At 45.7% G+C, this 25,053-nt stretch overlaps 1 protein-coding gene across 2 annotated transcripts in view; it reads left to right on the plus strand.

Moving 5' to 3' along the window:
• Positions 1 to 8,648: 8,648 nt before the first annotated feature.
• Positions 8,649 to 25,053, plus strand: part of Apba1 (amyloid beta precursor protein binding family A member 1) — a 181,268-nt gene continuing 164,863 nt past the window's right edge. The window contains exon 1 of one of the 2 annotated variants that reach the window (XM_050160084.1): positions 8,649 to 8,857. The gene's annotated coding sequence lies outside the window, so the exon portion shown is untranslated. Of the gene's footprint in view, positions 8,858 to 19,574; positions 19,649 to 25,053 lie in introns of those variants that run through there. The other variant, XM_050160090.1, reaches the window with a different exon arrangement.

The raw sequence follows: 25,053 nt of genomic DNA on the forward strand, positions 1-25,053 counted from the left end.
GTAAGAACCACTCTTTGTTCTGTGCACAAAAAGGTAAAATGTATCCTAGCTACTTCTTGAGAAATATGCTAACAACACAGCCCTCCCTGTCAAGAAAGCCTCACTGCTTCACAGGTTTGAGATTTGTGCTACACAGCTCAGTGAGACTCATTCCAATTTTATTTCCTCAGTCGGTTCCCAGCACCAAGAGGATGAGAATAATTCCCAAAGGGCAAAGATGGGTAGAAAGCTACTTCCCTGATCTCACGACATGCAGTTCCTTAACCTATCAGACATGGTTACAAGTGACTGAAAATCTGTCAGCACTCAAAAGGTTTCTCGGTTCTGTCTCCACTCCTGCACTTCCTCACCTATCTGATTTGCAATGCTTGGCTGCATGGGGGCTAACATGAAAGCGTGTGTTGGAAATTCAATCCATAGCAAAGTGGACCTAACCTAAAAGCATCTCCATGGACAGACTTCATAAGAAGATAGGAGTTGGAGGTAGCAGTAGAAGGGAGATAAATTCTGAGGAATAGAAGTATAAATTTGTGTGTGTGTGTGTGTGTGTGTTGTATGTCTATGTGTCCATGAGTGTATTGTGCATATGTTTGGACGTGTGTGTTGTGTGTATATAGAGTATATTTGTATTGTGTATGTTCTGTAAATGTGTATATGAGTGTGTTGCGTGTATGTGAGTGCATGTGTTGTGTGTATGTGAGCACATGTGTTGTGTGCGTGTCTGTATGTGTGTATCAGTGGGTTGTGTGTATATGTGTATTGTGTGTATGTGTTGTATGTGAGTATATATGTGTTTGTGTGTATGAGCGTGTATTTATTGTTGTATATGTATACTGTGAATGGTGCTATGTGTGTGTTTTATGCGTGTATGTGCATGTATGTATGCATGTGTTGTGTTACATGTGTGTATTGTGTATATGTGTGTATATGTTATGTGCATGTGTGTATATGTGTGTCTACTGTGTTTTGTTTGCATGTATATGTGCGTATACTAACAGTTTATGGTAACTATTGTGCTTTTTCTCAAAGTCAGTTTTTTGTTTTACAAGGAATGTGAGAGTCGCCAAGTTCTCTCAAGAGTCCCATCCATTCAGAAGGTGATATTTGTCTCTTTCCTGAAGCAGACACATGTGTCTACTCCCAGTGCACATCTCACCTCCAAGAAACCCTCATGGCTTCTGGTTAAGTGGAAATAGTCCAATCTAAGCAACCATGCTTTCTTTTCAAAATATTTCTAATAAAATTCTCTTTAAAGAGTAAAATTAACTCTACAGCCAATTATTACTAGAACTGTTCTCTCCAGTTCCACAGCTCCAGACCCCACCCACCCAGGCATGGCACCACTCACATTGGGAGCTCTCATTTCTGTCAGCCTCATCAAGAGAATTCTTTACAGTATGCCCAGGGGCCGAGACTCTAGATAATCCCTCAGAATGTTTGCAGGTTTGTCTCCATGGTGATTCCAGAGTCAGTGATGATGGCAACCAATAGCAACCATCACAATGAAAGAGATGGGGAGAGGGAAGAGAGAGACAGGGAGAGACACACAGAGAGAGACAGGAGAGAGAGAGAGATGGAGAGATCTCCCTTGACTCTCAGAGGAGATGAAGGTCTGTAAAAATTGCCCGTATACTACTTACCATGAATGCTTTCTCAGAATCTTTCACTTCTAAGTCAATAGAAGCCAGTGGTGTGCCCTTGCCCCAGAAACCATTGGACCTAATAAAAATAATCAGGAAATTATTTTTAAAACAAAATCATTTTGATCACTTTGAATGACCAAACTAGCAAGTCCATCAGCCACACAATATTTGAGGATGTTTCAGAACAGGAGCCAGCAAGGGATACAATGGGCACTAAGCTACTACTATCTTGCAAGGCTCAGGAACTATTTTGAGAGGTGACACCATGGCATTTGGGATAAAGTCCCCCCCCCCCCCACGCACACACACATTACTAGAGCAGCGACTTTAAATCATGCTTTGGTATCTCAGCTTTGCCCCAGAAACAGCACCAATGAGGTATTCTGTCAAAAACCATCAATGGTGTCCTATTTTTTCTTTGTTTCTCTACAAACTATTAAAAGAGGAAAAAAAAAAACAGCTACTAAAATTCTCCCCCTGCATTTTTAAATTTTTATCCTGGACATATTCCTTATGGTGTTTAGTATTGCTATTCATTTTCCTGTTTTCTCTTGTGCACGTATGTGGTGTATATATGTCCATCCTGATCTGTGCAAGTGTGCAGACAGCTCTGAGTATACACACAGGTAAAGGCCAACGGTCAGTGTCCAGGGTCTTTATGGTTCCTCACCTTTATTTGTTTCTCCACCAGGTCTCTCAGTGAATCCTGAGGTCATCTATTTGGCTAGGTGAGACAGTCAGTGAGCTCAAGAGATGGCCCGTCTCCCCTTTCTCAGCACTGAGATCTCAGACATCCACTGCTGTCCTTAGCTTTACATGGATGCTGTGGACGGAAACTCAGGCCCTTATGCTTGTGCGCCAGACACTTTTCTGAGCCTTCTTCCGTGGCCCCTTCAGTGCCTTTCGTGAAATGACGAAAAGACGCACATCTGAACGCAGACACGGGCTGACAAAAGGATAAAAGCACTGAGCAATTAATTTCATAGCTCCTTATTCTGGAGGAAATGTGCCCCGGACTGTACTGTTATATTTTATAGTGAACACAAAGCCATATTTTCTTCTAGTAAAGTTGTCCCTGGTTTGTAAGAGGTATTAAATATCTCAATATTTTATGGTACTCCAACGAGATGGGCATAATATCCAGGTACTTTATGACTGAAATAAATTTGGAAACAACCAAGAGTTTAAGCAAGTGTGAAGCAGAATGAGCAACCAATCTGATAACCTTTAGTCGCCTTATGTCCCAGGGTCCTGTGAGCCTACGAGGGCTGCAGACAAATGCCCAGATGACGCAGTGTGCTAGTGAGAGCAATGTTATTCTGATTGGTTTTACATGTGCAAAAATCTGTGGGAGCAGGGATGAGCGTGGGGGCAGGGATCTCTTCTACGTCACCACGTTGGGAAGACTGACAAAAAAAAAAAGCGTGATTGGTACAAAGTCCCATTCCAAATCGTGGCCTGAGGTCTGGGTGTAAATGGAGGACCCTCCAAGTCCAGGTAACTGTCATGGCTCCAGTCTCTCCTGCATGCTGCTCTGAGGAGCTGTTGCCGCTATGTGAAATCTCTCTACAGGAGATAAAAGTCTCTCCTGTTGCCGGGCAATGGTGGCGCACGCCTTTAATCCCAGCACTCGGGAGGCAGAGGCAGGCGGATCTCTGTGAGTTCGAGACCAGCCTGGTCTACAGAACTAGTTCCAGGACAGGCTCCAAAGCCACAAAGAAACCCTGTCTCGGAAAAACAAAAAACAAAACAAAACAAAAAAAGTCTCCCCTGTTGGCTGACACCAGGTCTCAGCCTTTCCCTTCTGCCAGCACTCGTTGGGAGCAGGGGGTCCCAATTTCTTGGGGGACTACTGTTTCAACAGTCTGATAGCCAAAGGGAAGGGTACAGGCGTCTCTGTACACTATTCCCATTGCTGTCAGACTGGCTACATGAAAATGATTTCTTGAAGTATGTGTCATTTAAAATAAATCTTAGAGGCTTATTAAATTGGGAAAATGCTTTAGCATATGAAATGTCTCCATAGTAATTTTTTATGACATTAATTTTATACCAGAATTTTCAAATATACATAGTGTCTTAAAATATCTTACATACTGCTGCTCTCCAGTCAGGGAAGGAGGTAGGCTTACTGCAGACCTTGACTCCCGCAAATACAAAGAGGAAATAACCCTACCATCTTGGTGAATTCTTACTGTATTAACATTTTGATGTCTTTTATTCTGTGTATTTGTTAAATGCTGTGATTATTCATCTAAAGACTTTTGTTTTTGTTTTCCTTTTGGTTTTATTATGTTTCACATTTCCAGAGACAGGGTCTCACTGTGCATCTCAGACTTGCTTCCATCTTACTCTGCAGCTCCGACTGGGCAGAACTCACGATCCTGCAGAGATGAACCACTGCCCATGCTCAGCTGCTAGGTTTGATGATCAGAGTTTTGTTGTTGCTGTTGCTGTTGTTGTCATTGTTAAAATGTGAACAGAAATGTTTTTATGTTGTTGTAAAGATAATCTGTGAATTTGGTGGATTTTTGTTTTTGCTTTATGGGAGATGGACATGCTATGTGGTCTCAGCTGCCCGTGACTCGGGCTCCTCTTGACTCAGTCTCCCGAAGGCTGGGATTATAGGTATGCAACACCATCCCCAACTGTGCACCTTCAAAGTCTGGATAATATCACACTGCTCCCTGTAACGATTTCAGTTGGTGTTCCAGTTCACTTGTGGCTTTATGACAGTTAGCTTCCACTGCCAGCTCGATAGGGCATCTGTGAGGCACACTTTAGAGTGTGTCTGTTAAGGCGATTAACTGAGCAGGAAAATCCCTGAAGTAGGCAGCCTCATGGGCCGAGGGTCCGAGTGAATCAAAAGGGGGAAGAGGAAGCAAAGCAAGCTGAGCACCAGCATTCACGTCTGCCTCCTGACTGTGGACACAATGTGACCAGGGGCCTCCCACTTGCACTGCTGGGACGAGACTGTGTCACTTCAAACTGTGAGCCACCATAAGCTCTTCCTTCCCCAAACTGTCCCTTGGCCGGTGTTTCATCACAGCGAGGTGACACAGGCCTCAGACCTCAGCGTCTGCCTTTCCTGATGACAGGTAGTGGTGTGCAGGGAAGTTCTGGCCTTTCTCCTCTTCTTCTGGTAGCTAGGTTTTGTTCTTTCCACTCCCAGTCAGCCAAGTGACTTGCAAGACTCGGAGCTGATAGGCCAAAGTTAGTAGATTCGGTCGATCTTGGGGATTAGTTTGTGTTAGTGCATAAAACTACCTTTTAAAATCCGCCATCTTCTGGCAACATTCTTCTCTCAGAAACATCACTTTGGAAGTGGATTTACTCCAGAGAACACCGGGGCATCTCCCAGTCTGTCAGCTAAACATAGTTACGATACAAAATTATGGTTGAATCATAGTGAGCACCTTGGATGTGAGTCACTGAGTCTGACCTTCTTGGGGAATACAGAAGACAAGTGACGCTATGTGTCCAGGGCAGGACTTCCACCCAGAGGAAAGTCTGGTGAAAAAAAGAATTGGCATATAAGGGCAAGTCTGTGGTAGCTTAGGGTGCATATAGTCCATAATTTTATTTTATTCATGCATTTTAAATGCTTTGACAAAAATATCTATTTTGTACAGTAACTAGACAGTTTGCTAAACTATCAAATACTAACAAAACTAAAGTCAGGGAACAGTACATTACCAAGGGTTATTCAGTGACGTCCTATCTATAGTCCCAGCTTTTAAGACTCAAACTCAGAGACTATGACAGGAAGACACCAGTCACCTGAAGACATCAAAATCAAGGGACGTCAGAAGAGGTGTGCCCAGTTTGGCCTACCTAAAACCACATCAAACCCCAAAAGATATGCTCGTATAACTGTGGGGCTCTAATGAAGTTATTGAGTCCCATAACCTCAAGGTGTCTGCTGTCAACAAGAAACTTAAGCAAGCAAAATATTCTAAGTGGTAAATAGTACTCAGCCTGTAAGACAGCTGGGCTAAGGGCATGCTAGTGGAGTAGGGAGTCTCGAGAATGGCCCTGGACAGACTCACTATTTAGGAGCCACGGGAAGACACTCCTGGGTTTCTGAAATATGAGGCTTGAAGTTGGCATGCACAGACTTGTGATCCACAAGCAGCAGGGGATAAGGCTTTAACTTGGGCCCAAGTCCCTTGGCACCCTGACTACCTATTGTGACCTGCTACAATGGCTGGGAGTCTGCCAGTATTGTATATACTGCCCTTTGAAGCAGGGAATAGCAGTTTCGACTTGTGTTAATAGCAGAAGATGGGTACAAATATTGGAAGTCCTTTTAAGAGTATCAATAATAACATACCAGTAATGCAGACCCAGGGAGTCTATAGATAGATAACACCAAAGGAAAGGTATAATATAAATGCTATATGGGCCCATACCTTTCCTACAAGTGTGGTTCTGAGCTTCCTGCTGAATGAGGCACAGAGACACCATCCAGAGGGAACAAGGATATCGACGTTTTCATTGAAGATTCCCGTACATAAACACTCGACAAATAATTGCCACTTTGCTAACAAAGTGATTTTACACATTCGTGTTAGCCTGCACCAAGGCCCTGTGATATAAGACTGAGGGTAGAGTATTAGTCAAGCAAACACCGTCTCTATCACTCAGAGTTTGGTGAGAATATCACACATGGGGAAAAAATAAAGAAATGAGCTGGCAAACCAAATGGTAGCTAGCTGATGCGCCTGTTGTAGTTGGTTCTCTTGAAACTGCTATGACAAAATGCCCAACAAAGGCAACTTAAGGAAAGAAGCCTGCTTCGCAGCGTGGCAGCCTGTATCCTGTGGTGGCTGGTCACAGTGAGCCCATTCTGACGCGGCAGCAGGAGGAGCAATCCAATGCCTGCTCCCTTTCTCCTTTGTATCCAGTCTAGAGCAGGTCTGTGTAAAGGTGCCGCCCACATTTAGGGTGGGTCTTCCTGCTCAGTCAAATCAATCTAGAAATTTCCCCAGAGAGGATCTCTAAAGCGATTCTAGAGCTGTCAGGATGACAAAGATTAACCACCACCGCATCCAAATGAGCCATTCACCAAGGAGCGATACTCTATTTAACCTAACACTTAACGAGATAAGCACAGTAAATCTGCAATAAGGAAACAGAAACAATTACAGAAATGTACTCTGAAATTGCCCCCAAAAGGGGGTACAGATGCAAGCAAAGGCAAAAACTAACAGAACTGTGAGCTCGAAGACACACCCAACCCAGGAAGCTCTCACCAAGTCAGGCGGGGCAGGGGATTGGACCTGACTTGGTGTTTTCCTGCCCTAAACTCTGTCTCACTCCGGCTGTCTCTCTGTCTCTGTCTCTCTCGGTCTCCTCTCTCCTTCCCTCCCCTCCCCCCTCTCTCCTCTCTCTCCACAGAACTGCTTCAGGCACCTATCTCTAGCAGAGCCCGCTTGCTCTTGCCTGATCAACTCCAACTCTCAACACCCTCTACTGCCCTTTTTTGCCTCAAGAAGTAAAAACTGTGACTGCCCTGCTTGAGGCCCCTATGCTCAGTCCTGCCGGGGAGATCCTCACACCTCCCCTCCCTTCTAACTGATCTCCTGGAAAGGCTTTTTCCTAGGGCACCTCAGTCAACATCAGATTCCCCCTGCACCTTCGCAGTCAGAAAGCTCACAGTTGCTCATAGCTGTGGAACATTTTCCCCAGGGTGCTATGAGTTCTGGAGAGACCAGGACCCCATCTGGCTTTCACGCGTGAGAGTATCGTTACTGAGTAGATAATGAAGGTCAAGGACAAGCAACAATAGTACATCCTTCTTGTGTGTGACCGTTTTCTAAAAGATACTTCGGGGACAGGAGAAGTTACGGTCTTTGTTAAAGCAGAAAAAAGTCATTATGAAGTAGAATGTGAAATCCATATGAATTCTAGAATGCTTCAGGCTACACCCGTAGATATTTCTGGGAGTACAGTGCTCAATATGGAAACACCGTGCAGTGATAGGCTCATGTCTCCTGAGGTCGGATAAGCAAGGCTTTCCTCTCCGCGTCACTAGATGAGAATATGTGTACAAAGAGGGGCTGGAAAATTAAAAGGTTTCAGGGGAATTGGACACCTAATTCTTAAACTGAGAACTCTGTCCGAAAAAAAGAGAGAACGATGTAGCTACCACACCGCCTATTACACGTGGGGCTAGCGCCAGAACCCAGCCTCCACCGCACCCCCGGGGAGCCAGTCCAGTTTTTCATTAAGGCACAGACGGCACCTGCCACCCGGTCCCTGATGGAAAGGGTCCCCACCCTCCTGAGATCCCAGGCATATGTCGAGCGCATCACCCGTGCCGGGCTGGAAGATTGAAGCTCCTAGCAACCGGCACCGGGAAGCCAAGAGAACCATTTCCCGACCCCGCCTTCTAGACGCTTTCAGGGTGGAGCGGGACTGGGCAGCGTCCCCAGTGGGCGGCCGGGCAGCCAGCTGGTGCCGCTCGAGCCCACGCGGGCGCCCCCTAGCGGTCACACGCGGAATGCAGCGCCGCCTCGCGAGCCTTTCGGCGGCGCTGCGGGGTTTCAGACCCTGGAAGCGGGAAAGCACCGTGTCACAAACAAGACCCGCGCAGCCGTCCACGCGTCTGCTCAACTCCGTGTCCTAAGTGTGGAAAGATCCCACACGCAGAGGTCGGGCCCGGGATGCGCGTTAGGGAACTGGGACTGGAGACGATTGAGGTTCCCGTGGGTCCCCGCGGGAGGCCGCCACGTAGTCCCCTCCAGGATCCCGGCCACGAGAGGGAGGGACTCGCGCTCTGGATGCAGGCGCGGCCACGGCGAGGGGCGCGGACACTTCGCACGCTCACGCGCGCCCGAGCAGAACTCCTGCGCCACCGCGTCGGGCCCGCGCCGCGCGCGCACGCGGGTGGGCGTGGGAGGCAGGGGCACTGCTGCACGCGGCGTGCGCGCGCTCCCCCCGCCGTCCGTCGCAGCCGCCCGGCCCCGGCGCGCGTCACGAGGGCGAGCGGGCGGCGAGCAGGGGGTGGGGCCGCGGCCGGAGGGGCCCGAGCGGCTGCGAGCTAGAGCCGGAGTCGGGCGCGGGCGGCTGCGGTCCCGGTGGCGGCGGGGGAAGATGGTGGAGCTGGAGGCGGGAGCGACTGGAGAGCAGCTTTATTCCCAGGCTTGGCACGGTCGCTGTCACTAGCGCCGCCTGCTCCCGCGGGCCCGCGGACCCAGCTGTCAGGCAAGGTACCACCTCCAGGGCGGGCTGGGTGAGTGCGGGGCGTCTGACAACCGGGACGGAGCCCGGTTGCTCTCGGAAGGGCGATCCCGGGAGCGAGGGGAGCTGCAAGGAACAATAGTGCGGATGAACAGGGACTGCAGGCTACATCCAGGGGGCAATGCCTGGAGCCAGCGAGGCGGGGGAAGGGTGTGTACCAGAGAGATGCCAGGCGTCCGGTGCGCGCTGAGATACCCGGCTTTGAGAAGAGCGGGCCTGATGACAGTCATGGCAGGAGTGTGTGTGTGTGTGTGTGTGTGTGTGTGTGTGTGTGTGTGTGTGTGTTAGCGGTGGGGATGGAGGTGGCGGATCCGAGGTGTAGGGGATGACATTTCCAGGAATCCCCGCTAGGATCCCTCCTCTCTGGCTGACTGATGATGGAAACCGCGAGGTGGGCCGGATGCACTTGGTGTGTGAAGTGTGGAGGGAAGCAGTAGGGTAAGGCCAGGTTTGTAAAACCCCGTGTAAGAGTGAGTAGCGTGCAATTGGATCCACGCTTCCCAAACTGCGCCCCACATCCAGCGATCTGCTTTTCCTGACTTTGATGCCACCAGCTAACACTGTGGGACAGTGTTGGTTATTTCTACCCTGCAAGTCTGAGCACATACAGTTTCTGTTCTGCTTCTGATCTTGGGTGGCTGGGTGTAGGGATTCTCGCTTCCCCTTTCCTGACCTCCTAACTCGGGGATGTGGAAGTGAGCGTTTTGCGGTGAGGTACAAGGCAGGAAAACGGGATGATGGTTACACCTTTTGAGACTTGCTGGTGTCCCTGGTTCTGAAGGGAGCACTCCTGATACCTCCTAGCCCCTCCTCAGTCGGACCCCTGACTGCCTGACTCTGCAATTTCTATTGTTTATCTCTTGTCTAACCTGAAGAGAAGGGTGTTTAATGGTCACCTTCCTCTCCCCTTCCCACAACTTTTATCGCCAGATTCTCTTCCACATTGCCATACTGAAAACCTCTTGTCTGAAGGGAGGGTGGCCTTTGTGTTGCTTCTTTTAGAATGAACCCTGGAGGTGTGTAAGGGGTGGGGTGGGGGCTTTAAAAATAAACGAAAGAGATTGGGAGAGCGGTATAAACGAGGTAAAAGCCCGTACCGAGAGATGCCTTACGTTCTCTTGGGCGTTTCTCCTTGGGAAAGGGGATACTTAATTTCTGCTAGCATCCACTCTCAGTTTTCACAATGGTTCGAAGGTCCATTTAGGAACTGAAATCTCCAGAGACTCATGGTGATAAGATCTCGGGTCAGCGAAGTCCCCGCTTTCCTTCCCAGTGCAGCTCACTCGGAGGAAATTTGGCAAATGTCCGGCTCTCCGGTGATGTCTAGGAACCAGGACACCAAAAAGCACCCAGAGTCTAAGCAGGCTTAAATTTCTCTGCGTAATAAAGATAGGGTTGGGTAAAAAAGAGAGGAATTGAGAAGACATATTCATGTGTGTCCACTGCAGCTTAATTCCCTTGGACTCTGTTTCTCCCGCAGTATCCATAGGAGCGAATGCACCTTTATGCTAATAGTTCAGTACTTTATTGAAATTGCTGGAGTGGATTAGCCTGCTTGGGACACATTTTACCATACCTTAAATTCTACTGAATTGCTGTCAGAACCCAACGAGGCTGCCCTGGGCCTCTTTGAAAAGCCTATAATAATCAATTCTGCACAAATAAACGTACAACACGTTGAGACCAAAGATTTCTCTTTTTGTTCTTAAATTTTTAAAAAAATTTTGTTCTTTTGGCAAAAGTTGCATTATCCTATTGATAAAATTGAAAATAATAAAACTAAGGCCATCCACATAAGAGTTTTGCTTTCCATTTATTGTTTTTAAAAATTAATAATGATATATGGACCAGGTGCCCTGGAAGCTGTCAATATGAAGTAAATTGCCCTATGTCCTTCAAGTCAGCCCTTCTACAATTTTAACATAAGGTTTTTGTATCTCACCCAAGGTTTAAAGGAGGATTTATAAAAATGAATTTTGAATCTTAATTCTTTACTTTCTTGTTGCTTTGGCCATATTCCTTTCTGATGGATGTAAAAGTCATTTAAGAGGTTTTGGGTTCTTTTTAGCAAAGCAAAAGTTACCATAGCTGTATTTGCAAGTAAAACATATATGTAAATGTCTTATAAGAAAGCTAAGAGTATTAGAAATTACCAAGGTAAATAATAACCTGACTAGAGAAAGAATTACCCAGCAGCACAATGGGTGACTTGAGAATTTCTGATTTCTTTTCTCATGCAGATGAGATGGTTTTTCAAATGCCATGCCCTGCTTTTCTAACGTTTGGCCTGGCGAGGTTAAAGGTACAGCTGAAATCTGTAATTCAGGTTGGTAAATGGCTGTACCCATCCCTGCAGGCTTCTGCCAGCCGTTTGTTTTGCATGGATGCCCTTTCTTTCCTTAAAGTAGCTCTAATGTTTTTCTCTTCTATTATGAGCTTCTTTTTAAAAGTTTGATTTTTTTTCCAGAAGATTCATAAGTAAAGGGCATTTGAAAATTGACCTGTGGGGCCAAAAGAAATAAACAATGGTGCCACGGGGAAATTGGGCTCTTATGCTACAAGGAAGAAGAAATCCGGAGAACGGCAAGCAGTGCAAACAGACTTGTCTTTTAATAAGTTGGGTGGTGAATGAGAGGGCACTCCATCACAGGGATGGCACAGCAGAGGGAGGGTGCCTAATTCCTCAGCCTGGGCTGTAAATCAGTTCAGAGAGAGGAAGAGGGAAGCAGGAGGCTACTTTGATAAAGTCTTCAAAATGGTGGGCCACGCCAGGGGGAGGCCTGAGTCCTGAGATGGAAACTGGGAACTGAGACGGGAGAAACAGAAGGGCATGTCGAGACCCGGAGTAGGAATGGGGAAAGCTTGTGGCATTGTGGGAAATGGGCGTGAGTGAGTGGCTATCCTGAGGGGCAAGGAGGCTCCTCTGTGTTTGAGTTTGTAGAGGGAGCCACAGCCCTACACAACTAGGCTTTGACAGCCTCTTAACTTTTGCAATAGTGAGCATCCAGTACTGATAATTCTCCATGGGGAAAAAATGTTTCCTTTTGAAATTGCCTGAATCGCCTGAAACTCCATTTGCAAGCTTTGCCATGAGAGCACTTCCTCTTGAGGGTCTTTGAGTTAAATAAACAGGGCTTCTGATAAAACAAAGGAGAAACACAAGGTTTTCTTTTTAAAGATAAACTTTTCTTATCTATTGCAGCAAGGTAACAGCCTTTTCAGTGAAGAGTAAAGTTGATTTCAGAGCTCAAACATAGCACCTTACCCATACCCCACACCCATCGTTCATATTCAATAGATCTTTGTCATATGAATTCATGTAGAAATTAATTTGATTTAGTGACTTAAATATAGTGTCCGAGATCTGAAATTTCAGAATTTATTTCTACAATGGATGTCCAATGAGTTGAAGTCTGTGACCTGTGGAAGGTTATGGTAATATAAACCTGTTTATGTATTCATACCTGATACATACACTGATCTTAAAAATGGAGGACATTGTTTCCTGCAAAATACCGATGCTTGCTTGAGATCCTTGAGTATGACGATTCCAGACAAGATTATACAACTTTATCCTTAGCTATTGATAATTTTGGGGTTCTAATGATGACCTTTGCTTGTGCTTCTAACAAATCTTTATCAAACACCCTCTCTGGGTCAGGCTCACTGAAAGCTTAGAAGTGGGATAGGGGACTGGGAAGAGTCCCTAACACCACAGAGCTTGCAGTGGGAGGAGACTACAGTGAAGTGAATAGGTGACATTATGTGTCATGTACGAATAAGAATAAAATGCTGGGAGAGGGACCAGGCAGGTGGCTCCGTGGTTAAAGTGCCTTCCTGTGCAGGCAAAAGGACCAAGGCTTGGATTCCCAGACCCTAGCGAATGCCGGGTGGGTGTGGTGGCCTGCCTGTTATTCCAGCTTCAGAAGACAGAGAGTGAGTTCCCCAGAGCATCCAGAGAGATGAGCCGCATCGGCAGCCTCTGGGATTGATTAAGAGACCTTGCCTCAAAACAACAGGGTAGAAAAGCAGGACAATTCCAACATCCATCTAAGGCCGCCCCGTGCATGCACATGCAAGCATGCATACGTGTACATACATGTCAAATAACACATGAAAGAGGAAAAGGGGGGAAAGAGAATATACCAGGGAAGGTGATACTGAGGGACAAGGTAGGGGGTGATATCATATTGGCTAGCCAGAGAAGACCGTAAACAGAGCTGAAAACCGGGAGTGGGTGGGCTGTATAAATGTTTGAGAGAAGGGCTGGAGGTGGGACCTGCTTTGCAAGGTCAGCAGGGAAGCACGGTGGAGTTCTGTGGTTTACCTGGGACATATGGTGCCCTACCCGATTGAAGAAGCAGCCACTTAGAGAAACATATGCTTTGCCTTTCAGTATTAAATCTGTCACCCACAAGGCTCAGTCACCATGTACCAACTGTACTGACCTGAGAAGCAATGCTGGGCTTCTGAAACGGTACATGTTCTCGGCCAAACATGTTAAAACTAGAAACCTGGAGAGCGACTGTGGGTAGCGATCACACCCTCGTCTGCCAGAAGCCGTCCCTCGGCTTGGAGCATTCTGGGGTCTGAATCCTCTTTAAATGTGGTGTTTTCATCTTTTGCTTCCACACTTCAAGTCCTATTTGAAAGTGTGAGGGCTTCCAGGCTAGACCTCTGTTTTATTCTCGTGGCTGGACCCCATAACCCACAGGACAGCTCTTTGCATTAATAGGCGATCAGTAAGTATTCACTCCTAGTCCTTGAATAATGATTCCAGTGATTTTCACAACCCACATATAAGGGATGAGGGTAAGAATTTTTTTTAGTTTGCTCTCTGCAGACAGCTAGCTGCTTTCCAAAGCAGGACAGCAAGTCACCAGATGCTACTGAGGTCATTTATGTATTTAGACCCTGGAACAAGGACTTGAGTCCAGAGAGTTTCTTTGGAAGACAAATCCAAGAAATACAAATTGAGAGTGAAGAACACAAGACAAAGAGAAGAAACAAGCCAGGAAGAGATGAGTTAATGAGAAGGTCACTGCTTTGAACAATTGATCTGTAGACCACAACTTAGAATTACACAGCAGATGATGGGGAACCAGAGACGTGTTCCCATTAGGAAGCCCCCAGAGTTTTAAAGCTGCTGGTATCAGCCTGGGCACTGGTCAGAAGCACTGGAGAAAGCCTCCAGGCAGAGAAGCAGACAGAATGACTGGCCGGAAAGCAAAGCAGTGTGTGGAGCACGGTCAATCAAAGTTATAGATAAACTCAGAAGTGGCCGGAGAAGGCCCCGAGCCTCTGTTCCGTATGGCACAGAGACACCATAAGGAATTTTGTTTGACAGATTAAGAATTGGTGTGACAGCAATTATTGGTATTTTAATACAGAGATTTAAGTTACCGCCACAGATGCCCATATTCCACTCGCTCATAAGCCGGCCATTGACCTCTCTCAGTACTAGAGGTGCGCATCATCCTTGAGTCTCATGTGGGACGTGTTCTTGGTTATAAAGTGGTCCCATGTGCTCCAAAAGAGAAGGTTTGGGAAAAGGTTTCACGGCCATCTGAATATGTGCATATTTGAGCAATATATGCAAATAGCAAAGCGTCTGCCTGGACCCAATGTGTTTACCTGCATGTATATGTAAAAGTTGTATATGTAAAACTAATCATTTGGAAATGGGGTAGCTACTCTCAAGTAATATGAAATCATTTATTCTTATAAGCCTTCAACTTCTGTGCTCAATGGTTTTGTCAACGTGACACAAACCAGCGTCACCTGGGGGAGAGAGGAGCATCTGATTGACCTGTAGGTATGTCTATGAGGCATTTTCTCCATTAGTGATTGATTAGGGAGGGTCCAGCCTACTGTGGGCAGTGTCAGCCCTGGGCAAGCACCTGGGCTGTATAAGAAAGCAGGCTGAGCAAGCCACAGAGAGCAAGCCAGTAAGTAGTGCTCCTCCGTGACCTCTGCTTCCGTTCCTGCCGTCCTGCCCTGACTTCCTTTGGTGATAAACTGTGGCATGGTCATGTAAGCCACGTAAAGCCTTTCCTCCCACAAGTAGGTCTGGTCACTGTTCTATCCACAGCAGCAGAAGACAAACTAGGGCAGCGTCTGAGCGTGCCATCAGGAGGCTACTTTGTGTCTCTCCATTTCCTTCCTTCTTGGGATTTGATGACACCGCTTGAGTTTCTGTGAAATCAGCCACCGTGAACTCGGCCCTCAGTTCTAGAACACAAGAGCATCTCTTTCTTCTTCCTGCAGGAGTGCCAGGATGTCCCAACCCATGTTTCCCCACAGTTGTATACAGATATCCAGTAGAGAGAATTATGCGGCTCCTTTTAGGAATATCTACTTAAGTCCCCATTAAGTCTCCGTCTCCTTTCCTCTTGGATACAGTTGTTTATAGTATTTGAATTGCACGGCCTTCCGAAGCAGCCACTCTTGTATCAACTGGAGCTGTTTCCAGCTGTCTTCTTCTGATAGTTGTCAGGCCGGCCCTGGAACCCTGTCCCCTGTCAAGCAGCTGCCTTTGAACTAGCCATCCTTCTGTCTCAGTCTCCCTTAGTAGCTAGGGTTGCAGTTCCATTGGGCCAATCAAAGTTTTAGCATATGTTTAAAGCAGGGGGAAGTTCGTCCCTTAAAGACATCCCGTTTAACAAGAATAATTACCTCCCAAACTTTTCTATTTGATGAGTTAGGATAATTACACTAGACTTTACTGCAGTGGTTCCCATTTGGTTGTAATGGATTCTTACATGATTTTTTTTTTTTTGGCCATGATTCTTAACAAGAATACAATAGCATAGCACTATGTAAATGATTGTGTGTGAATGCACATACACACACCACTGAAACACGCGTATGCAGCAATATCTGTCTTCTGTTGTGTGTGATGCAAAGTTTTCAGCCCTGTATTACTCTATTTTTTCGTGTTTGCCAACACACTAAACTGATCTCAGCACTGATGGGTCCTGACATGCAGCGTAAAACACATTGCCTATTATATTAAACCATCCAGAAGAGTACTTATTCCTCTATAATATGAAATAATTTCATGTCTGAAGGGTTTTTTCCATTTGTTTCAAATCATTAACATATTGGGTGTTTGGTGGTGGGGCTTTAGATGTCACTCAGAAAAGGAAACTTCATTTTTGAGTTTATATTTCATTTTCAAAAGAAGAAAATATGCAAAGTATTGAAAAGTATGCAAAACGGAATGAGGCTGGCTGGTTCCTAGCTAAATCTGATGGCTTAATGAGTGCACGACCCCGAGAGTGTGGGCTGCATGCCTCTTTCCTGACCCCCTCCATGGGAGCCCCTCCCCAGGCCTGCCTCCCTGTAGTGCCTGGCTGTTCAGTCCAGATGCTTAATTCTAATTTTAGTTTGCTGTATTTTGTCTAGTTTGTGGAAATAGTTTTTATATCCACTTTTTTTTTTCCAAATGACCTGGAAATACAAGAACCTCTTTGCCTGAGCTGACACCGGGGGATGTTTTGTTCTGCAGGAGATGGAAGTTGGTCCATAGATGAAGGTTTCCATAGTGACGGGCCGAACAAAACCTAACTGAATCTCTGTGTGTTGCTGAAGATTGAACTCAGAGCTTCATGTGTGCTAGGCAAGCATCCTACCAACGAGTTGTATTCCCGGCTCAAGGCTGCATTCAAGTATGACTGCAGAATTTATGGCTGTCTGGTTGTGTGATGGACAGACATATCAAATCCTTCTCTGCAATCTCAGTGTGTCCCAGGGCAACGACTACAAATTAATACAAAAGAGTGCCAGGTGTTATGGTATTACACACCAGCCACATGCCTAACTCAAGTGTGCCTTCTAATGGTTTAACAACTTCAAAACTGCATCAGCAGAAAAATTATAGCTGAGACGAACTTTGAGACCCACAGTGGTTTCCTCGCAAACCAAAGGGCAAGGCAAAGGGAACTTTCCTGAGGTCCATGCATAGTCCCCAAGTCCCCATAGACCCGGTCCCCAAGTCTCTTCTGTCTCTCGGTCCTCACAACAGTTTCTCACTTTCTCTGCTCAAGCTGGACTCTTGGTTTTGATGCTGTGTGTGTGTGTGTGTGTGAAAGTGTATGTGAGTGTGAGGACGTGTGTGAGCATATGTAAGTGTTATGATCCTGTGTGAGTGTGCAAGTGTGTGAAAGAGTATGTGAGTGTATGTAAAAGTGTGAGAGTATGTGAAAAGGTGTGTGTGTGTGAGTGTGTATATATGTGTAAGTATGATCATGTGTGATTATGTAAGTGTGAGAGGTTATGTGACTGTCTGAAAGAGGGTGAGAGTGTGTGTGAGTAAGTATTGAATGAGAGCGTGTGAGTGTGATCATGTGTGTACAAGTGTGTAAGAGTCTGAGTGTGATATGCGTGTCAGTGTGTGAGAGAGTGTATGTGAGAGTTTGTGTGTGTGTTGCATGGACATCTCTCTGGTCTGGATACCATGGACTTGACAAGACTAAAACAAGTCAGAATATGGTGCCAGCATCAGCTACCAGCAATGCACATGGCTGCGCCTCAGCTTTTCCAGCTTCCAAAGAGCAGGAATGAAGAAACATGGTCTTCCCACTGCTTCTTCCAGTGCCATTGGGGAAGCTAAGTGAGACCCAAAAGGCTAAAGTAATGCAGACACAACTCTTTCTCCATAATGATGCTAAGCGAAAATGACTCCTAGTCCTTAGCATGCCTCCTCTACACCAGCCAGCGCTTGGCAGACTTTTCTGTCGAGAACCAGGGAGTCAGTAGGTTCCGTGTGTCACAGAGTCTCTGTCACAGTTTCTCAGCACTGCCGCCATAGCACAGAAGCAGCCCTCGACACCGTGAAGGCCAGAGAGCATAGCTGTGTTCTGACAAGTGTACTCAAGATGCTGGAGTTTCATAAGATTTTCACATGTCAGAAAAGTTTAATGCTCTTATTTTTTTTCCAGTTGTCTAAAAAAATAGACCTGTTTCAGTTCTTAAACAGTTCAGGGCTGGGCAATTGGGTAGGTTTGTCTCATGGACCTGTCTGCTGACCCATGGCCTGGGTTTTCATAGAGCTCTGCTTCACTTTAAGAGTCCCCTAGGTATGGTCCTGCCCCCTCTGTACACACCTGTGCACGCACACTTCCAGTGAGTATTCCTACATTAAACGGCAGGAAGAGAACCTTGTTTGTCTGTATCCTGTTTATCTGTCTAAGAAAGAAATTCTTCCTTGTCTCTAACAAACCTTTGGGAGTGACTGAGTTAACATTTCGTGATTAAATTTAGGGGCTTTGAGAGTCCTGCTTTAAAGTTTTACCCCCTCTTCGATTTACCATAAAAGGAAAAGAATGTCAGGGAAGAAAGAAGGGAAAACAAACAGACAAATGAAAACCAAGCCAGTATTTCAGCAGGAAAGGGGTTTGTCAGAGAGCAACCACAGTGGCCAGTGCCTGCTTCCACTGTGGGCTTCCTGTCACTCGGGCAGCCCTACAGCGCTTCTGGGCTTTGCTGGTCAGCAGCACTGCTTTGGAATGTGATTTCCTCAAAATTGGACACAGGACCAGAATCCCACGCTTGCTACACATAAAGAGAACCTAATAGATTGTAGTTACCATTTGTGTGCACCCAGGAATCACGCGCATTTTCTCTCTGGAGAGCAAAGGCTTGACCTTAGCTCCTGTCTTCCTTAAGAATAGTCTCGATTTCAAGGTTGGAAATTGGATTATTGGGATGTATATTCTCAAATCGGGGTGTACAAACACTGGATGATAAAGTTGTAGCTGCATGTGTTTCCAGCATCTTGTGTTAAAAACGGATTCTCTCAGCTTATGGTGAGGTTGTATCCTGATAAACCTACTATAAATTGAAACTAAGTAGAAAATGCATTCAATACTCTTAACCTACCGCACACCCTGTTCTAGTAACATACTTCACTGTAGAGCACAGGCTGCTTGTCTTCGTACTGTCTGGTCGGGAGCTTCAGCTCCACGTCACTTCCCAGCACCCTGAGAGTATGCCATCCACATGTCAGCTCAAGAAAAGATGCATATGCACAGTCTGAAAAGTGTGCTTCCTCCAAATGGATATAAATTGTGTTATCATGAAGAGAGAATCATAAATCTAACTATTGTAATATAGAGACCGTCTGTGTATAACTCTAAGATAAGGCATCTTGTATGTGCATGCATGTGTGTGTATGTGTGTCGCATGCATGTATTTAAGGGGTTGGAAGGGAGGACTATGCTAGATAGTTGAGTTCAAAATCATTATTAGCATGAATTCCTGATTTAAAATTATTAAGGAAAAGAACAATGAAGTCAGTTTTCAAGTAGGCGCTCTATCTTAGCCTGCCAAAACACTCATTCACTGTAACTTGGGAAAACGCATGGTATGTGTAAAATGAATTGTAAAGTGCGCTTTTGACTTGGCACGCGTTGCGATTGCCGGGGCAGATGATGTCTTAGCTGTTAGAAGTGTGTGCCCCATGGTAGTGATGTGAGATCGCTCAAGCCTGCTTGGGGAAGAGCAGAGGCCGGAAGGCCCGGGATCCTGTTCCTATTATGTCTAAGCTGTTCCACGTGAGACACAACATAGTGCCTCCCAGCTGTGCAAAGACTGTTTGCAAAATTACTCGTAGTGAATGAATGCAGAGGGGTGGGGTGCTAGCGGAGGGCAGGCTCAGAAACCACTGGGGGGTGGTGGGCAGCTAATTACCCATCTGTCGCCAGCATCTCATGCGGAAAGAGGCTCCCCTTGTGCACGTGGAGAATGTGCTTGTGAAGGTGAGTGATTTGGGGTTCATTTATGTGTTATCTGTGCATTGTACTCATCAAGAGAGACTCCCCTTCCTTACCACGCCCCTCACTGTCCTCCTCCCAGCTGCCAAATGACAGTGGGCTTAGTTAGATCTCATTGTTTACTTTGATGGCTCTCTTCTATGCTGAAGGCTTTTAGCCAATGTCTGGCTGTCACTGGTTGTCCATTCTCAGGGCCCTGACACCAAAGTTGTCCAGAAGACCTACAGTAGCTGCTAAGGGCCAGGTGCTGCCGGTCAGACTGTAGAAGCAGGCACAGAAGGGAGTTTGTGTGCCCCTGGGATGCTTTACTAAGGAGCCTAGTAAACTGGGAAGAGAAGAAAAGAAGGCAGGCTGAGGTGTGACCTCAAAGTGCCTTATAGGGTGACCTCACAAGGGGTTCAGGGTGGCGCTCCACTTCAGCATTTAACTGCTATGCCAGGGAGGTTTCTGGTTCCTACTCCATGCCTGTCAGACATTGGTAAAGGGTTCCAGTCGGTCATGAGAAAGACTCTGCATGCTGCTGCTTCAGGTGACAAGTGTGTCGCAAAGGCCCAGGGAGCCGACTGAACTCGCTCCATGGATCCTGTTTGTAGAATTTTCTACATGCTATTCTTTGATAGGCTCGTGGCACTCAGTTCTACAGTCTCACCATTCTAAAAAAAAAAAAAAAAAAAAAAAAAAGCATTGAAATCCCTGGTTTGCAGATTTTCTCTCATATTCTCTTTGTAGGATTTATAGCTGATCTACATCTTATACTCATTAAAGTGGGCTCTTGAGAGGAAAAGGATAAATAAATTTAAATATATTAACATATACATTTAAATATAGCAGAGAGTAGAAGTATTCGGTGTCTACATTGTTGAGTTTTTGCAAATCTAAAACCTACATAATTAGCACTTGGATCATGACGTGTTTGCCATCTTCAATGAACACCACCCAGAACAAAAGCGAAAGGCGGACTTTACAACCTCAGCAGAAAACTAGGTTGCTTGCATGCTTAAAATTCTATATTTTAAGGGCAAGAAAGAAGCTCCACAGGTTTAGAACTCTTGTTTTCTCGGATGACCAGTTAGTTTACGAGCACCTGTGTAAGGCAGCTCACAGCGGCCTGCAGTTCCAGAGGAATCTGATGCCCTCTTCTGGCCTCCTTGGGTAGCTGCACTCAAATCCACTTAACCAATATATAGACACACACCAATTATTTTTTTAAAAGATGTATTTATTTATTGTGAATACAGTGTTCTTCCTGCATGTAAGTGTAAAGGCCAGAAGAGGGCACCAGAGTTCATTATAGATGGTTGTGAGCTACCATGTGGTTCCTGGGACTTGAACTCAGGACCTCTGGAAGATCAGCAGGTACTTTAACGGATGAGCCATCTCTCCAGCCCCCACACACCTATTCTTAAAAAAAAATTAAAAATCTTTGTAAAAATATCTCTGTACTTTCATGAAAAGGGACCCAGTAATTGGTAATTAGCCAATCTAAGCATTACAAGGACACCACTGCATTGGTCAAAACAAAGAACTATCAGCTGTTGTGGCCAGGCTGCTTCTCTCTTACCCTTGTTTTGCACATCAACAGCAGACATGAGCCAACGGGCTTCTAGAGTCAACTGGAACAGCAGGAACTACCTCCCATGGGGTCACACCACTCTTCATCTATGCAACTGAATCATAAGCAGAGAGCTAAGCAGTCTCTTTGGCAGAACCAGAGACACTGCCCTCTGTCCGGAACAGGACAACTGGGTGATGGATTGCTAGGGGACACAAGGCAGTGTCTCAAGCCCTTCTCAACTCCTTTGTACCACATCCAGATGTGGTTGGTTTCTCTTTGTTAGAATAAAGACTTGGGCAAGTATCTTGCGTTTCCCAGTTCTTAAGTGGCAAAGTCAATTAAGTCAAATTCAGACTGTCATGGAATACAATCTAGTAGAACAAGAGAAATTCAAAACTCCCACCTGATCTTAACTAAATATTATAGCATTATTTGGATATAGTAGAGAGTAGAAATATAAGGTGTCTTCTTTGTTGAATTTTTGTATATCTAAAACCTATATAATTAGCACTTGGATCAAGGTCTAGAACAGAGCCCCAGAAGCCACCTCAAGCCCCTTCTCAATCACAGTTACTCAAACCAAAGATAGGCCCCATTCTGACCTCTGTCACTCAAGCGCAATTTTCATATAAAATGGACTTGTTTAGTACATAGCTTCTTTGCCTGTCTTTGTTTAATATTCCTTTAGAAATCCAGCTGTTCTGTGCATCAGAATTTTCTTCTCTTTGCTGTCTCCAGGTACAAATATTCTGCTTACCCACTCTTTTCTTAAAGGACACGAATATTGCTCCATTGTGGATATTCAGGTACATTTATTTTGATGCATATCCATGCTGAATTTTGTAGGTGGCATGTCAAGGAGTAGAAGTGTGGGTCATAATATAAGTATATATTGATCTTAAGAGATCTTTGCCAAATAGTTTTCCATAGTTGTCGCAGCCGGTTTACAACCCCCAGCAGCAGTTCATTGCTCCATGTCTGCAGTAGCTCCTAGCATCCTGCGTGAACTTAACACCGGAAGGTCTGCTCAGGATGTGGCAAACTTGTCAAGATTTAAACCCGCTCTCCCAGCTTGGGCAGGCTGCTCCTGTGGGGCCATTACAACCAGAGGAAGCGCACACCCTGTTCCCTTGGCAGTAGACAGGCTCTACTACCCAATGCTATCCTTGCCCAGATAGGTCTGAGTAGCCTTTGTTTTCGAACAGCAAGAATCAGAAGCCAGCTTTAGGAGGCCTCGCTGACCTCCTGGAGTTTGTCTTGAAGGCTTCTTTTCCTGCTGTTTTGGTCTCCCGAGGATGCTATAACAAGATACCTCAGACTGGGAAGCTTCAGCTTCACCTGTGTTCTCCCGGACTGGTAACCAGGAGTCCAGGTCTGAAGGTGGGGGATCTGAGTTCTCTGGAAGCGTCCTCTCTGGCTTGTGGATGGCCACCTTCTTGCTGTGTCCGTGCGTACCTTTCCTATCGGTGAGTCCCTGGCAGCTCTTCCACACGAGCCACACCGCCCTCATTGCTCCATTTGCCTTCAATGCCTTTACCAGGACATCCTCGTCTATACTTGTGTTAGGGGTTCTGGCTTCAGCAAATGACCTTTGCGGGTTACACAGTTCAGTCCATAACACTTGACTTTGTATGTGTTTGTATGTGGATTACTCTGCCAACTCTCCAGAAACATATGGAATAGGCAAAGGGAAACTAATTTTACGTTCGTGTACAGTTAGTCATGGTTTAAATTATTATTTGAGAGTATTTTTATAACAAGTAAAACATACATAAAGAGATTAATGAAATTTGCACATGTATAGATTAATGTAAGTACTCCACAGATCAAGATACACAATAGAACATTACATCCTATAAGAGTTTCTCTTGCTCCTTCCTAGTCTATACTTGTTTTCTCCTCCTTGGGGCAAGCAGTACTGTGACTTACTGACCCCTACTGATGATTCCTGAACGTCATAATACTTGTGCTAGTCAACTTTTCCTCGCTAGAGCGAAATACCCGAGACAATCATCTTACAAAGGAAAAAAGGCTTATCTGGGCTCATGGTTTTGGAGGTTTCTGACCACGTCCAACTACAGTGTTACTTTGAGCCTGTGGCCAAGTGCTGTCACGGCAGAAGTGTGTGTGAGAGCCAACGCTCACCTCAAGGCCAGGAGAAACAAATCAGAGAGCAAGGAGGAACTTGGGTCCTAGAATTTGTTTTGAGAGTTTGCCCCCAATTACTTAAAGATCTCCCATCTGGACCCCAATCTTAAACATTCTACTCCTTCCGAATACCAAGCCGTCAACTCGAGTCTTTGGGAGGGGTTCAAGATCAATCTACACCTGAAGTAAGGGGGGTTGTAAAACGTGCTGGAGTGAAGCCCACTGGGCGCAGGAGGCCAGGAATGATGGACAGAAAGTCAGAGGACGGACTCCCAGGTTTCAGCCACTAAACAGGAGGCAACAGTTTTTAAAATCCTTTAGTTGAGAGGGTAGGAAGTAAAGACTATGTTCAGGTGAGTATGAGGACCCCAGGAAAAAGTTAGGCTCTTGGACATATGATCTAAAACTCCAAGGGGCATCACACATCAGTGGGTTTTTTAATTAAGCATCACAGGTTTAGAAATTAAACTCATGAGCCCGCACAGATGTTTTGAGTTTTGGGAGATCAAGTCTCTCAAAAGACAGCCTGAAAGACCTGGAGAGATTACTCAGTGGATAAGATCACTGGTTCCAGAAGACCCAGGTTTGATTTTCAGCACCTTATGGTAGCTCACAATGTCCCATTGCCCCAGTTCCAAGGGATTCAATACCTTCTGGCCTTTGTGTACACAGACACATATATACACATAGAATTAAAACAACAACAAGGAGCTATGTATGGTGGTACGTGCCTGTAATCCCAGAAATGGAGGGCCTGGGGCAATAGGATCACCCAAGGCCAATCTGAGCTTTGTACTGAGAAGCAGAAAACACAAACAACTAAGCAGGCCCATGCTCTTGTACCTGCTTCCTTCCCTTTCTGTCTCTACTTCTCTGCACCGTCTTCGCTCCGTGAACACTATCTTCCAGGTGAGCTCACTTGCTCACTGGACACTGGGCCTTCCGACGTGAGCCCTGGGTATATAGCCGACTGGATGTCATGATCAGTCAGTTGGATTGATTCTCCTGAGAGGGTGGATTTAAGACTTGATGAAGTAGTTAGAAGACCAACTAGACAGGCAGGCTTTAGCTTATGTGCAGAGGAGCAGTGAGGAGATATGAGACAGAAAGGGAAGGAAGCAGATACAAGAGCATGGGCCTGAGGAGGACAGACTGCCGGGTCCCAGTTCCAAGTCATCCTGAAGCCCCTTTGTGTTCTCATGACTCAAATGGCAACATACAACCATCTATACTCCAGTAAGGGGATCTGACGTTCTCTTTTGGCCTCTGCAGGTACTCTGTGCACATGCATAATGCACAGACATACATGCAGAGATAACACTAATACATACAAAAAATATGATTAAATTGAAATATAAAAGATTCATATCACCCGGAAAAGATTCTTGTGTCCCTTAGCCCTTCCTGAAGCCCCAAGACCCACTTCCCCTCAGTCTACGGCAGCACTTATGGGCTTTCTGTGCTTACAAAATTGCATTTTTTATGAAATATCATATGAATTGAATCTTCTAATATGTAGTCTTTTGTACCTACCTTATTTTTTTCATTCAGCCTGATACTTAGAGACTAAATCCCTGTTGTGAGCGTCTATAGTTTGTTCTATTTTATTGCTAAATGTATTCCATTACCACAGTTTTCTAAGCCATTCATTACTTGATGTGTATCTTGGTTATTCCTCTCTTTTACT

Source organism: Alexandromys fortis, unplaced genomic scaffold (assembly GCF_014885135.2).
Source record: "Alexandromys fortis isolate MF-2015 unplaced genomic scaffold, M_Fortis_MF-2015_v1.1 scaffold_10, whole genome shotgun sequence".
Classification (NCBI taxonomy): domain Eukaryota; kingdom Metazoa; phylum Chordata; class Mammalia; order Rodentia; family Cricetidae; genus Alexandromys; species Alexandromys fortis.